The sequence below is a fragment of the Phyllobates terribilis genome, unplaced genomic scaffold (assembly GCF_046119375.1).
Source record: "Phyllobates terribilis strain yellow unplaced genomic scaffold, ASM4611937v1 Scaffold_11__3_contigs__length_659146591, whole genome shotgun sequence".
NCBI lineage: Eukaryota > Metazoa > Chordata > Amphibia > Anura > Dendrobatidae > Phyllobates > Phyllobates terribilis.
In genome coordinates this window covers 3,659,436-3,672,232 of record NW_027362771.1, presented here as the reverse complement: position 1 = coordinate 3,672,232, position 12,797 = coordinate 3,659,436, and positions in this window count along the sequence as shown.

Sequence of the window (12,797 nt, the reverse complement as noted above, 5' to 3'; positions counted from 1 at the left end):
CTGTTACTCATATACAAGAAATGGATGAAGGTATTCGCTGAACGCTACCAGACTGCTCACACTCTTTCAATCTTCTTTAGCATGCTTAAAAGAGAAGGAAAAAACAAAAAAAATCAGAATTCCACCTTTCCAAGCAGAGAAATGACTATTTGTGCAATGACATTATTCATTGATTTTAGCCATTCAAAACCATCCTATTACTCATATACCAGAAATGGTTGAAGGTATTGGCTGAACGCAAACAGATAGCAGCTCTTCCTCTTTGAATCTTCTTTAGCATGCTAAAAGTAGCAGGAAAAACCAAAAAATTTCAGATTTCCACCTTTCAAAGCAGAGAAATGTCGGTTTATTCAATGACATTATTCATTGATTTTAGCCATTGAAAACCATCCTGTTAATCATATACCAGAAATGGTTGAATGTATTCGCTGAACGCAAACAGATAGAAGCTCACCCTCTTTGAATCTTCTTTAGCATGCTAAAAGGAGCAGGAAAAAGCAAAACATTTCAAAATTCCACCTTTCCGAGCAGAGAATAGACTGTTTGTGCAAAGAAAATATTCATTCATTTTAGCCATTGAAAACCATCCTGTTACTCATATACACGAAATAGATGAAGGTATTCGCTGAACGCATCCAGACAGCTCACACTCTTTCAATCTTCTTTAGCATGCTTAAAGGAGATGGAAAAAACAAAAAATTTCAGAATTCCACCTTTCCAAGCAGAGAAATGTCTATTTGTGCAATGACATTATTCATCTATTTTAGCCATTCAAAACCATCCTATTACTCATATACCAGAAATGGTTGAAGGTATTGGCTGAACGCAAACAGATAGCAGCTCACCCTCTTTGAATCTTCTTTAGCATGCTAAAAGTAGCAGGAAAAACCAAAAAATTTCAGATTTCCACCTTTCAAAGCAGAGAAATGACGGTTTGTGCAATGACATTATTCATTGATTTTAGCCATTGAAAACCATCCTGCTACTCATATACCAGAAATGGTTGAAGGTGTTCGCTGAACGCAAACAGATAGAAGCTCACCCTCTTTGAATCTTCTTTAGCATGCTAAAATTAGCAGGAAAAAGCAAAAAAATTCAGAATTCCACCTTTCAAAGCAGAGAAATGACTTTTTGAGCAATGATATTATTCATTGATTTTAGCCATTGAAAAGCATCCTGTTACTCATATACCAGAAATGGTTGAAGGTATCGGCTGAACGCAAACAGATAGCAGCTCAACCTCTTTGAATCTTCTTTAGCATGCTAAAAGGAGCAAGAAAAAGCAAAATAATTTCAGAATTCCACCTTTCAAACAGAGAAATGACTGTTCGTGCAATGACATTATTCTAGCCATTGAAAACCATCCTGTCACTCATATACCAGAAATGGTTGAAGGTATTGCCTGAACACAAACAGATAGCAGCTCACCCTCTTTGAATCTTCTTTAGAATGCTAAAAGAAGCAGGAAAAAGCAAAAAATTTCAGGTTTCCACCTTTCCAAGCAGAGAAATTATTGTTTGTGCAATGACCTTATTCATTGATTTTAGCCATTGAAAAATGTCCTTTTGCTCATATACCAGAACTGGTTGAAGGAATTGGCTGAACATAAACAGATAGAATTTCAACCTCTTTGAATCTTCTATAGCATGCTTAAAGGAGACGGAAAAAGCACAAAATTTCAGAATTCCACCTTTCCAAGCAGAGAAATTACTGTTTGTGTAATGACATTATTCATTCAATTTAGCCATTGAATACCGTCATTTTTCTCATATACCCGAAATGGTTTTAAGGTATTTGGCTGAATTCCAACAGATAGCAGCTCACCCTCTTTGAATCTTCTATAGCATGCTAAAAGGAGCAGGAAAAAGCAAAAAATTTCAGAATTCCACCTTTCCAAGCAGAAAAATGACTGTTTGTGCAATAACATTATTCATTGATTTTAGACATTGAAAACCATCCTGTTACTCATATACCAGAAATGGTTGAAGATATTGGCTGAATGCAAACAGATAGCAGCTCACCCTCTTTGAATCTTATTTAGCATGCTAAAAGGAGCAGGAAAAAGCAAAACATTTCAAAATTCCACCTTTACAAGCAGAGAAATGACTGTTTGTGCAAAGAAAATATTCATTCATTTTAGCCATTGAAAACCATCCTGTTACTCATATACAAGAAATGGATGAAGGTATTCGCTGAACGCTACCAGACTGCTCACACTCTTTCAATCTTCTTTAGCATGCTTAAAAGAGAAGGAAAAAACAAAAAAAATCAGAATTCCACCTTTCCAAGCAGAGAAATGACTATTTGTGCAATGACATTATTCATTGATTTTAGCCATTCAAAACCATCCTATTACTCATATACCAGAAATGGTTGAAGGTATTGGCTGAACGCAAACAGATAGCAGCTCTTCCTCTTTGAATCTTCTTTAGCATGCTAAAAGTAGCAGGAAAAACCAAAAAATTTCAGATTTCCACCTTTCAAAGCAGAGAAATGTCGGTTTATTCAATGATATTATTCATTGATTTTAGCCATTGAAAACCATCCTGTTAATCATATACCAGAAATGGTTGAATGTATTCGCTGAACGCAAACAGATAGAAGCTCACCCTCTTTGAATCTTTTTTAGCATGCTAAAAGGAGCAGGTAAAAGCAAAAAATTTCAGAGTTCCACCATTCCAAGCAGAGAAATGACTGTTTGTGCAATGACATTATTCATTGATTTTAACCATTGAAAAACATTCTTTTACTCATACACCAGAAATGGTTGAAGGCATTGGTTGAACGTAAACAGACAGCAACTCACCCTCTTTGAATCTTCTTTAGCACGCTAAAAGGAGCAGGAAAATGCAAAATAATTTCAGAATTACACCTTTCCAAGCAGAGAAATTACTGTTTGTGCAATGACATTATTCATTGATATTAGCCATTGAAAACCATCCTGTTACTCATATATCAGAAATGGTTGAAGGTATTGGCTGAACGCAAACAGAGAGGAGCTCACCCTCTTTGAATCTTCTTTAGCATGCTAAAATTAGCAATAAAAAGCAAAAAAATTCAGAATTCCACCTTTCAAAGCAGAGAAATGACTTTTTGAGCAATGATATTATTCATTGATTTTAGCCATTGAAAAGCATCCTGTTACTCATATACCAGAAATGGTTGAAGATATTGGCTGAACGCAAACAGATAGCAGCTCACCCTCTTTGAATCTTCTTTAGCATGCTAAAAGTAGCAGGAAAAACCAAAAAATTTCAGATTTCCACCTTTCCAAGCAGAGAAATGACGGTTTGTTCAATGACATTATTCATTGATTTTAGCCATTGAAAACCATCCTGTCACTCATATACCAGAAATGGTTGAATGTAATTGCCTGAACGCAAACAGATAGCAGCTCACCCTCTTTGAATCTTCTTTAGAATGCTAAAAGTAGCAGGAAAAAGCAAAAAATTTCAGGTTTCCACATTTCCAAGCAGAGAAATGACTGTTTGTGACAGGACCTTATTCATTGATTTTAGCCATTGAAAAAAGTCCTGTTGCTCATATACCAGAACTGGTTGAAGGAATTGGCTGAACATAAACAGATAGCAGTTCACCCTCTTTGAATCTTCTTTAGCATGCTTAAAGGAGACGGAAAAAGCACAAAATTTCAGAATTCCACCTTTCCAAGTAGAGAAATTACTGTTTGTGTAATGACTAGTGTTGAACATTCCGATACTGTAATATCGGGTATCGGCCGATATTCGCGGTATCGGAATTCCGATACTTAATTCCGATATTTTTACAATATCGAATACCGGAATCGGAAGTTCCCATAATGCCTGCGCTCTGCAGTGTCTCTGAAGGATGACAAGCTGGGTGGCAGCGCTCAGCTGAGATCCAGCCTGTCATCAGAATGCCATACCAGCGGGGGGGAATTCTCCTGATTGTTTAAAAGCCGGCGGGCGGTAAAAAGCCGCCGGCTTTTAAACAATCACACAGCCCCATACTGCTTCCCCACAGCCTCCCACCCCGACCCTCCGCTCCCCTCGCCACCTCCAATCCCAATCGTAAATTAGGACCGGGCGGGGAGCGCAGCACCAAGGAGCGGGGAGCGAAGGACCCGGGCGGGGAAGCCGGCAGTGAAAAGACTTCACCGCCGGCTTTCCCGTTCTGTGCTGCGCTTTCCCGCCGGTTATTTCAAATGAACAGCTGAGGTATCAGGTGATGCCGATCAGCTGTTCATTTGAAGTAGCCGCGGTGCCCTCAGAGGGTTCACGTGAGTTCATGCTTGACCGCATTGCATGAACTCACATGAACTTTCCCACGGCCGCACAGGTCAGCCTCACCTCCCAGACCCGTCATGATTGGTGTGTGTGGGTGTCTGTGCGATGTGTGCGAGTGTGTGCGGGGTGTCTGTGCGTGTGTGTGCGGGGTGTGTGTGCGATGTCTGCGTATGTGTGCGGGGTGTCTGTGTGATGTTTGTGCGGGTGTGCGCGGTGTCTGTGCGTGCAGGCAGACATAGGCCGATGTGACACTACTACTCCCATCGGTCTATGTCTGTCCCCCGTCCACTCGTGCCAGCAGGATCAGCTCGATGGGAGCAGTAGTTCCCATCAGCCTGATCCTGCTATTTAAATTGCCCTACTGTGTCCCCAATAAATTTTAAATACATGTCATTGGTGGCCAGTGGTTACCTACAATAAATTAGTTCATACATTACCTGTCCCCGCCGATCGCCACCTAAAATAAAGTAAAAAATAAAAAACTACACCTATACTCACCTAGACACCTAATTCCCCGAAGCCATCGATCTCCTGTAAAAAAATATAAAATAATAAACCACAAACTTATCCTTACCCCTCCGTAGTAGTCCACGAGTGTCCCACGAAGATCTCCAGTTCAGAGCAGCCACATAGAATGTGACCGCTCTGAACCGCTGCCGCCGCTAGAATGACGGGGCCGTAAGGGTTCACCGGAGTTCAGGCAGCGCTGCTCCGGTTAGCTCCATTACGGCCCTGCTGTATCGTGAGAAATTCCCACGGTACAGCAGTGCCGTAAAGGAGGTCTCCGGAGCTGCGCTGACTGAATGCACTCCGGTGACCTCAGTCAGTGGCTCCCGCTGCCGGGAGCGGACCTGTTCCCGGCAGCGTGAGCTTACAGCAGCCATGCACAGCTGTCACCTTCTCCAGATGTGACAGCTGTGCATGGGAGATCAGCGCAGGAACGTGGACAGGTAACTATTATTTTTAGTAAACTAAGAATTAAATAAAATGGTGTGGTTTATTTCAAATAAATCATTTTTTTCTGGGTGTAGTGTGTTTTTTCTTTTTAACACTTTGTAGGTTAGTAATGGGGGTGTCTTATAGACGGCCATCATTACTAACCTGGGCTTCATGGCAGCTGGCGCTGACATGAACCCCACCACTATTACCCCCTGCCACCGCACCAGGGCAGCGTGGAAGAGCGAGGCTAAGTGCCAGAATTGGCACATCCTATGGATGCGCCATTTCTGGGGCGGCTGACGGCTGGTGTTTCTAGCCTGGGAGGGGGCCATTATTCATGGCACCCTTCCTGAGCTATTAATATCAGCCCCCAGCTGTCTGCCTAGCCTTTGCTAGCTATTAAAATAGGGGTGACCCCACGTCATTTTTTTGGGGGGGGGTCCCCCATTTTAATAGCTAGTAAAAAGGGCTTCCCTATATTGTTGTGTCCAACCAGGTACAAATAGGCAGCTGGTGGTTGGGGGCAGCCCGTTCCTGCCTGCTGTACCTGACTGGACACAAATATAGGGCGAAGCCCCACATCAATTTTTTTTAATTATTTCATGAATTTCCTGAAATGATTTAAAAAAAATTGACGTGGGGCTTCGCCCTATATTTGTGTCCAGTCAGGTACAGCAGGCAGGAACGGGCTGCCCCCAACCACCAGCTGCCTATTTGTACCTGGTTGGACACAACAATATAGGGAAGCCCTTTTTTTCTTAATTATTTCATGAATTTCATGAAATAATTAAAAAAAAAAAAATACGTGAAGCTTTTTCCTATTTTTGTGTCCAGCCAGGTACAACTAGGCAGCTGGGGGATGGAATCTGCAGCGCAGGGAGGCCCAAGCTTTCTGCCCCCCCCCGCTGAAAATTGCAGTCCACAGCCACCCCGGAAAATGACGCGTTCATAGAAGCTGGATGCTGTACCTGGCTGGCATACAAAAATATGGCGAAGCCCACGTCAAAAGTTTTGGGAAAAATTAATTAAAAAAATAAATAATAATTTAGGGACTGCATCTTTATTAACTCCTCAAATGTCATTTAGTGTTAAAATAAAGGATTTATTTTAAAAAAAATTGATGTGGGGCTTCGCCCTATATTTGTGTCCAGCCAGGTACAGCAGGCAGGAACAGGCTGCCCCCAACCACCAGCTGCCTATTTGTACCTGGCCGGACACAACAATATAGGGAAGCCCTTTTTAAAAAAAATTATTTCATGAAATAATTAAAAAAAAATTGACGTGGGGCTTCGCACTATATTTGTGTCCAGCCAGGTACAGCAGGCAGGAACGGGCTGCCCCCAACCACCAGCTGCCAATTTGTACCTGGTTGGACACAAAAATATAGGGAAGCCCTTTTTTTCTTAATTATTCCATGAATTTCATGAAATAATTAAAAAAAAAAATGCGTGGGGCTTCGCCCTATTTTTGTGCCCAGCCAGGTACAACTAGGCAGCTGGGGGCTGGAATCCGCAGCGCAGGGAGGACCAAGCTTTCTGGGCCCCACCCGCTGCAAATTGCAGTCCGCAGCCGCCCCAGAAAATGGCGCGTTCATAGAAGCGCCATCTTCTGGCGCTGTACCCAACTCATCCAGGGCCCTGGTGCGGTGGCTCACTGGGTAATAAAGGGGTTAAGGCCAGCTTGGCATTATCAGCTGGCCCTAAGCCCGAAATTCATGGGGTCACGCCAATATTAGACATGACCACCATGAATTTCTAGTAAAGTATTTAAAAAAACACAACACCCAGAATAAAGTCCTTTAATTGAAATAAACACACAATTCTTTATTGTTCTAAATTAAACCATACTTACCATCACGCCCATTCCAGCTGAAGCCAACGATCTCCTGCAATAAAAGTAAAATAATAAAGCAACCTCATCTTTACCTTTCCATGGCTCCCACGACAGCTTCAGCTCTGCTACATCGAGATGACAGGATGGACCGCAGCAGAACGCTGCCATCCAGCCTGTCATCCCGCAGACACTGAGAAGCGCAGGCATGCTTGCGCTCCTCAGTGTCTGGCTGTGACGGCATAAAGATGAGCCGAGGTCATGTCCAATGAACTCAGCTCACCTCATGCACGTCACTGACAGCGTGGGAAAATTCTCCTGCACTCAGCACTTCAGCGTGAGAATTTTCCCACGCTGTCAGTGACGTGCATGAGGTGAGCTGAGTTCATTGAACATGACCTCACCTCATGTATGTCACTGACAGCGTGGGAAAATTCTCACGCTGAAGCGCTGAGTGCAGGAGAATTTTCCCACGCTGTCAGTGACGTGCATGAGGTGAGCTGAGTTCATTGGACATGAACTCGGCTCATCTGGATGCCGTCACAGCGAGACACTGAGGAGCGCAAGCATGCCTGCGCTTCTCAGTGTCTGCGGGATGACAGGCTGGATGGCAGCGTTCTGCTGCGGTCCAGCCTGTCATGTGAATGTAGCAGAGCTGAAGCTGTCCTGGGAACCATCGAAAGGTAAGGATGATGTTGCTTTATTATTTTTCTTTTATTGCAGGAGATCGTTGGCTTCAGCTGGAATGGGCGTGATGGTAAGTATGGTTTAATTTAGAACAATAAAGAATTGTGTCTTTATTTCAATTAAAGGACTTTATTCTGGGTGTTTGTGTTTTTCTTTAACTTTGACTATGGGGTTAGTAATGGGGGTGTCTTATAGACGCCTGTCCATTACTAACCTGGGCTTGATGTCAGCTGGCATTATAAGCTGACATCAACCCCAAACCTATTACCCCACTGCCACCGCTACAGGGCAGTGTGAAGAGCGAGGCTAAGTGCCAGAGTTGGCGCATCCTATGGATGCGCCATTTCTGGGGCGGCTGACGACTGGTGTTTCTAGCCTGGGAGGGGGCCAATATTCATGGCACCCTTCCTGGGCTATTAATATCAGCCCCCAGCTGTCTGCCTAGCCTTTGCTAGCTATTAAAATAGGGGGGACCCCACGTCATTTTTTTGGGGGGTCCCCCATTTTAATAGCTAGTAAAGGCTAGGCATTCAGCTGGGGGCTGATATTAGTTGCCTGGGAAGCTCCATGGGTATTACCCCCTTCCCAGGCTTCAAACATCTGCCCCAGCCATCTGCTTAACCTCCGCTAGAGACTAAAATTACGGGGAACCCCACGCCAATTTTTTTTTAAATAAATCCTTTATTTTAACACTAAATGACAAGTACAGTAAGCAACACTGTCACTGTACTTCTTATATATGTGACTGACATGTTTCTATCTATCTAATCTATGTGTGAAGCTCTATTCTGTCTGTTATAAATTGTCGGGTACAGATGCTGAATTGCCGGCCGGCTTTCTTAAAGAGACGGTGCATGAAAACACTATTATTTTTTTAAATAAATCCTTTACACTAAATGACAAGTACAATAAGAAACACTGTCACTGTACTTCATATATATGTGACTGACATGTTTCTATCTATCTAATCTATTCTTTCTGTGATGCTCTATTCTTTCTGTTGTAAATTGTCGGGTACCGGTGAATGCCGCTGATGAATTGCCGGCTTTTCATGTCATTCTACATTATTCTTAGTTGTTTTACTTCATGTAGAATTAAGCTACAAGGAAAGAAAGGGTTTATTTTCATTCCGATATTTGTTTCCCATTGACTTGCATTGGTTTCCGGTATCGGAATCGGCGATATCCGATACTTTTTGGGTATCGGCCCGATCCAATCCGATACGATATTTCCTGATATCGGAAGGTATCGCTCAACACTAGTAATGACATTATTCATTCAATTTAGCCATTGAATACCGTCATTTTTCTCATATACCCGAAATGGTTTTAAGGTATTTGGCTGAATTCCAACAGATAGCAGCTCACCCTCTTTGAATCTTCTATAGCATGCTAAAAGGAACAGGAAAAAGCAAAAAATTTCAGAATTCCACCTTTCAAAGCAGAAATATCACTGTTTGTGCAATGACATTATTCATTGATTTTAGACATTGAAAACCGTCCTGTTACTCATATACGAGAAATGGTTGAAGATATTGGCTGAATGCAAACAGATAGCAGCTCACCCTCTTTGAATCTTCTTTAGCATGCTAAAAGGAGCAGGAAAAAGCAAAACATTTCAAAATTCCACCTTTCCGAGCAGAGAATAGACTGTTTGTGCAAAGAAAATATTCATTCATTTTAGCCATTGAAAATCATCCTGTTACTCATATACAAGAAATAGATGAAGGTATTCGCTGAACGCATCCAGACAGCTCACACTCTTTCAATCTTCTTTAGCATACTTAAAGGAGAAGGAAAAAACAAAAAATTTCAGAATTCCACCTTTCCAAGCAGAGAAATGTCTATTTGTGCAATGACATTATTCATCTATTTTAGCCATTCAAAACCATCCTATTACTCATATACCAGAAATGGTTGAAGGTATTGGCTGAACGCAAACAGATAGCAGCTCACCCTCTTTGAATCTTCTTTAGCATGCTAAAAGTAGCAGGAAAAACCAAAAAATTTCAGATTTCCACCTTTCAAAGCAGAGAAATGACAGTTTGCGCAATGACATTATTCATTGATTTTAGCCATTGAAAACCATCCTGCTACTCATATACCAGAAATGGTTGAAGGTGTTCGCTGAACGCAAACAGATAGAAGCTCACCCTCTTTGAATCTTCTTTAGCATGCTAAAATTAGCAGGAAAAAGCAAAAAAAATCAGAATTCCACCTTTCAAAGCAGAGAAATGACTTTTTGAGCAATGATATTATTCATTGATTTTAGCCATTGAAAAGCATCCTGTTACTAATATACCAGAAATGGTTGAAGGTATCGGCTGAACGCAAACAGATAGCAGCTCAACCTCTTTGAATCTTTTTTAGCATGCTAAAAGGAGCAAGAAAAAGCAAAATAATTTCAGAATTCCACCATTCAAACAGAGAAATGACTGTTCATGCAATGACATTATTCATTGATTTCAGCCATTGAAAACCATCCTGTCACTCATATACCAGAAAAGGTTGAAGGTATTGCCTGAACACAAACAGATAGCAGCTCACCCTCTTTGAATCTTCTTTAGAATGCTAAAAGAAGCAGGAAAAAGCAAAAAATGTCAGGTTTCCACCTTTCCAAGCAGAGAAATTATTGTTTGTGCAATGACCTTATTCATTGATTTTAGCCATTGAAAAATGTCCTGTTGCTCATATACCAGAACTGGTTGAAGGAATTTGCTGAACATAAACAGATAGAAGTTTACCCTCTTTGAATCTTCTTTAGCATGCTTAAAGGAGACGGAAAAAGCACAAAATTTCAGAATTCCACCTTTCCAAGCAGAGAAATTACTGTTTGTGTAATGACATTATTCATTCAATTTAGCCATTGAATACCGTCATTTTTCTCATATACCCGAAATGGTTTTAAGGTATTTGGCTGAATTCCAACAGATAGCAGCTCACCCTCTTTGAATCTTCTATAGCATGCTAAAAGGAGCAGGAAAAAGCAAAAAATTTCAGAATTCCACCTTTCCAAGCAGAAAAATGACTGTTTGTGCAGTGACATTATTCATTGATTTTAGACATTGAAAACCATCCTGTTACTCATATACCAAAAATGGTTGAAGATATTGGCTGAATGCAAACAGATAGCAGCTCACCCTCTTTGAATCTTCTTTAGCATGCTAAAAGGAGCAGGAAAAAGCAAAACATTTCAAAATTCCACCTTTACAAGCAGAGAATAGACTGTTTGTGCAAAGAAAATATTCATTCATTTTAGCCATTGAAAACCATCCTGTTACTCATATACAAGAAATGTATGAAGGTATTCGCTGAACGCTACCAGACAGCTCACACTCTTTCAATCTTCTTTAGCATGCTTAAAAGAGAAGGAAAAAACAAAAAAATTCAGAATTCCACCTTTCCAAGCAGAGAAATGACTATTTGTGCAATGACATTATTCATTGATTTTAGCCATTCAAAACCATCCTATTACTCATATACCAGAAATGGTTGAAGGTATTGGCTGAACGCAAACAGATAGCAGCTCACCCTCTTTTAATCTTCTTTAGCATGCTAAAAGTAGCAGGAAAAACCAAGAAATTTCAGATTTCCACCTTTCCAAGCAGAGAAATGACGGTTTGTTCAATGACATTTATTCATTGATTTTAGCCATTGAAAACCATCCTGTTAATCATATACCAGAAATGGTTGAATGTATTCGCTGAACGCAAACAGATAGAAGCTCACCCTCTTTGAATCTTCTTTAGCATGCTAAAAGGAGCAGGTAAAAGCAAAAAATTTCAGAGTTCCACTATTCCAAGCAGAGAAATGACTGTTTGTGCAATGACATTATTCATTGATTTTAGCCATTGAAAGCCGTCCTGTTACTCTTATACCAGAAATGGTTGAAGGTATTGGCTGAACGCAAACAGATAGCAGTCCACCATCTTTGAATCTGCTTTAGCATGCTAAAAGGAGCAGGAAAAAGCAAAAAATTTCAGAATTCCATTTTTACAAGCAGAGAAATGACTGTTTGAGCAATGACATAGTTTGTAAAGCCAAATAAAGACTTGCGTCCATCAAGTTCGACCTGTTAGTTCTGTAATTGCTAAAGTTGATCCAGAGGAGGGCAAAAACCCCAAATGATTTGGCCAATCTTCACCTGAGGAAAAATTCCCTCCCGACTCTGAAACCAGCAGTCAGAATAAATCCCTGTATCAACCTACTATTTTGTTTTATTTTTAAGTATATGCTGAAATCTGCCTGGTATCTAGAAATGCATCCAGTCCCCGCTTGAACTGGTGTAGTGAATCCGACATTACCGTCTCCTCACTCAGTGAATTCCATATTCTCACTGCTCTTACCGTAAAGAACCCCTTCCTATGCTGGTGCTGAAACCTTTTCTCTTCCAGTCTTTGTGAGTGCCCTCTTGTTACCGTAATATCCCTCCTTTTGAACAAATCCCGGGCAAGATCTCTATACTGTCCCCTAACATATTTGTACACATTTATTATGCCCCCCCTCAACCTTCTCTTTTCCAGGCTGAATAGTTCTAGCTTTGCCAACCTCTCTGGGTATTGCAGTCCCTCCATTCCCTTTATTAATTTTGTTGCCCTCCTTTGTACCTTTTCAAGCTCATTTATATCCTTTCTATATATTGGGGCCCATAACTGAGCACAGTATTCCAAGTGTGGTCTGACCAGTGCTTTGTACAGTGGAAGAACAATGTTCTCATCCTTTGCAGCTATACCTCTTCTGATACATCCCATTACCCTGTTTGCCCTTACAGCAGCGGCCTGACTTTGGGCACTCCAATTTAGTTTGCTATCAATCAAGATGCCCAAGTCCTTCTCCATCTCTGAATTCCCCAATGATTTCCCATTCAGTGAGTACTGGTGACTTCCATTTTTCCTTCCCATATGTATGACCTTACATTTCTCCTCGTTAAACCTCATTTGCCACTTAATGCTCCACCTACCCAGCTTATCCAAATCCCTCTGTAGGTCTGCACTGTCCTCTTTTGTATTAATTGTTTTACATAACTTTGTGTCATCTGCAAATATTGATATTTTACTATTTATCCCCTTGACTATGT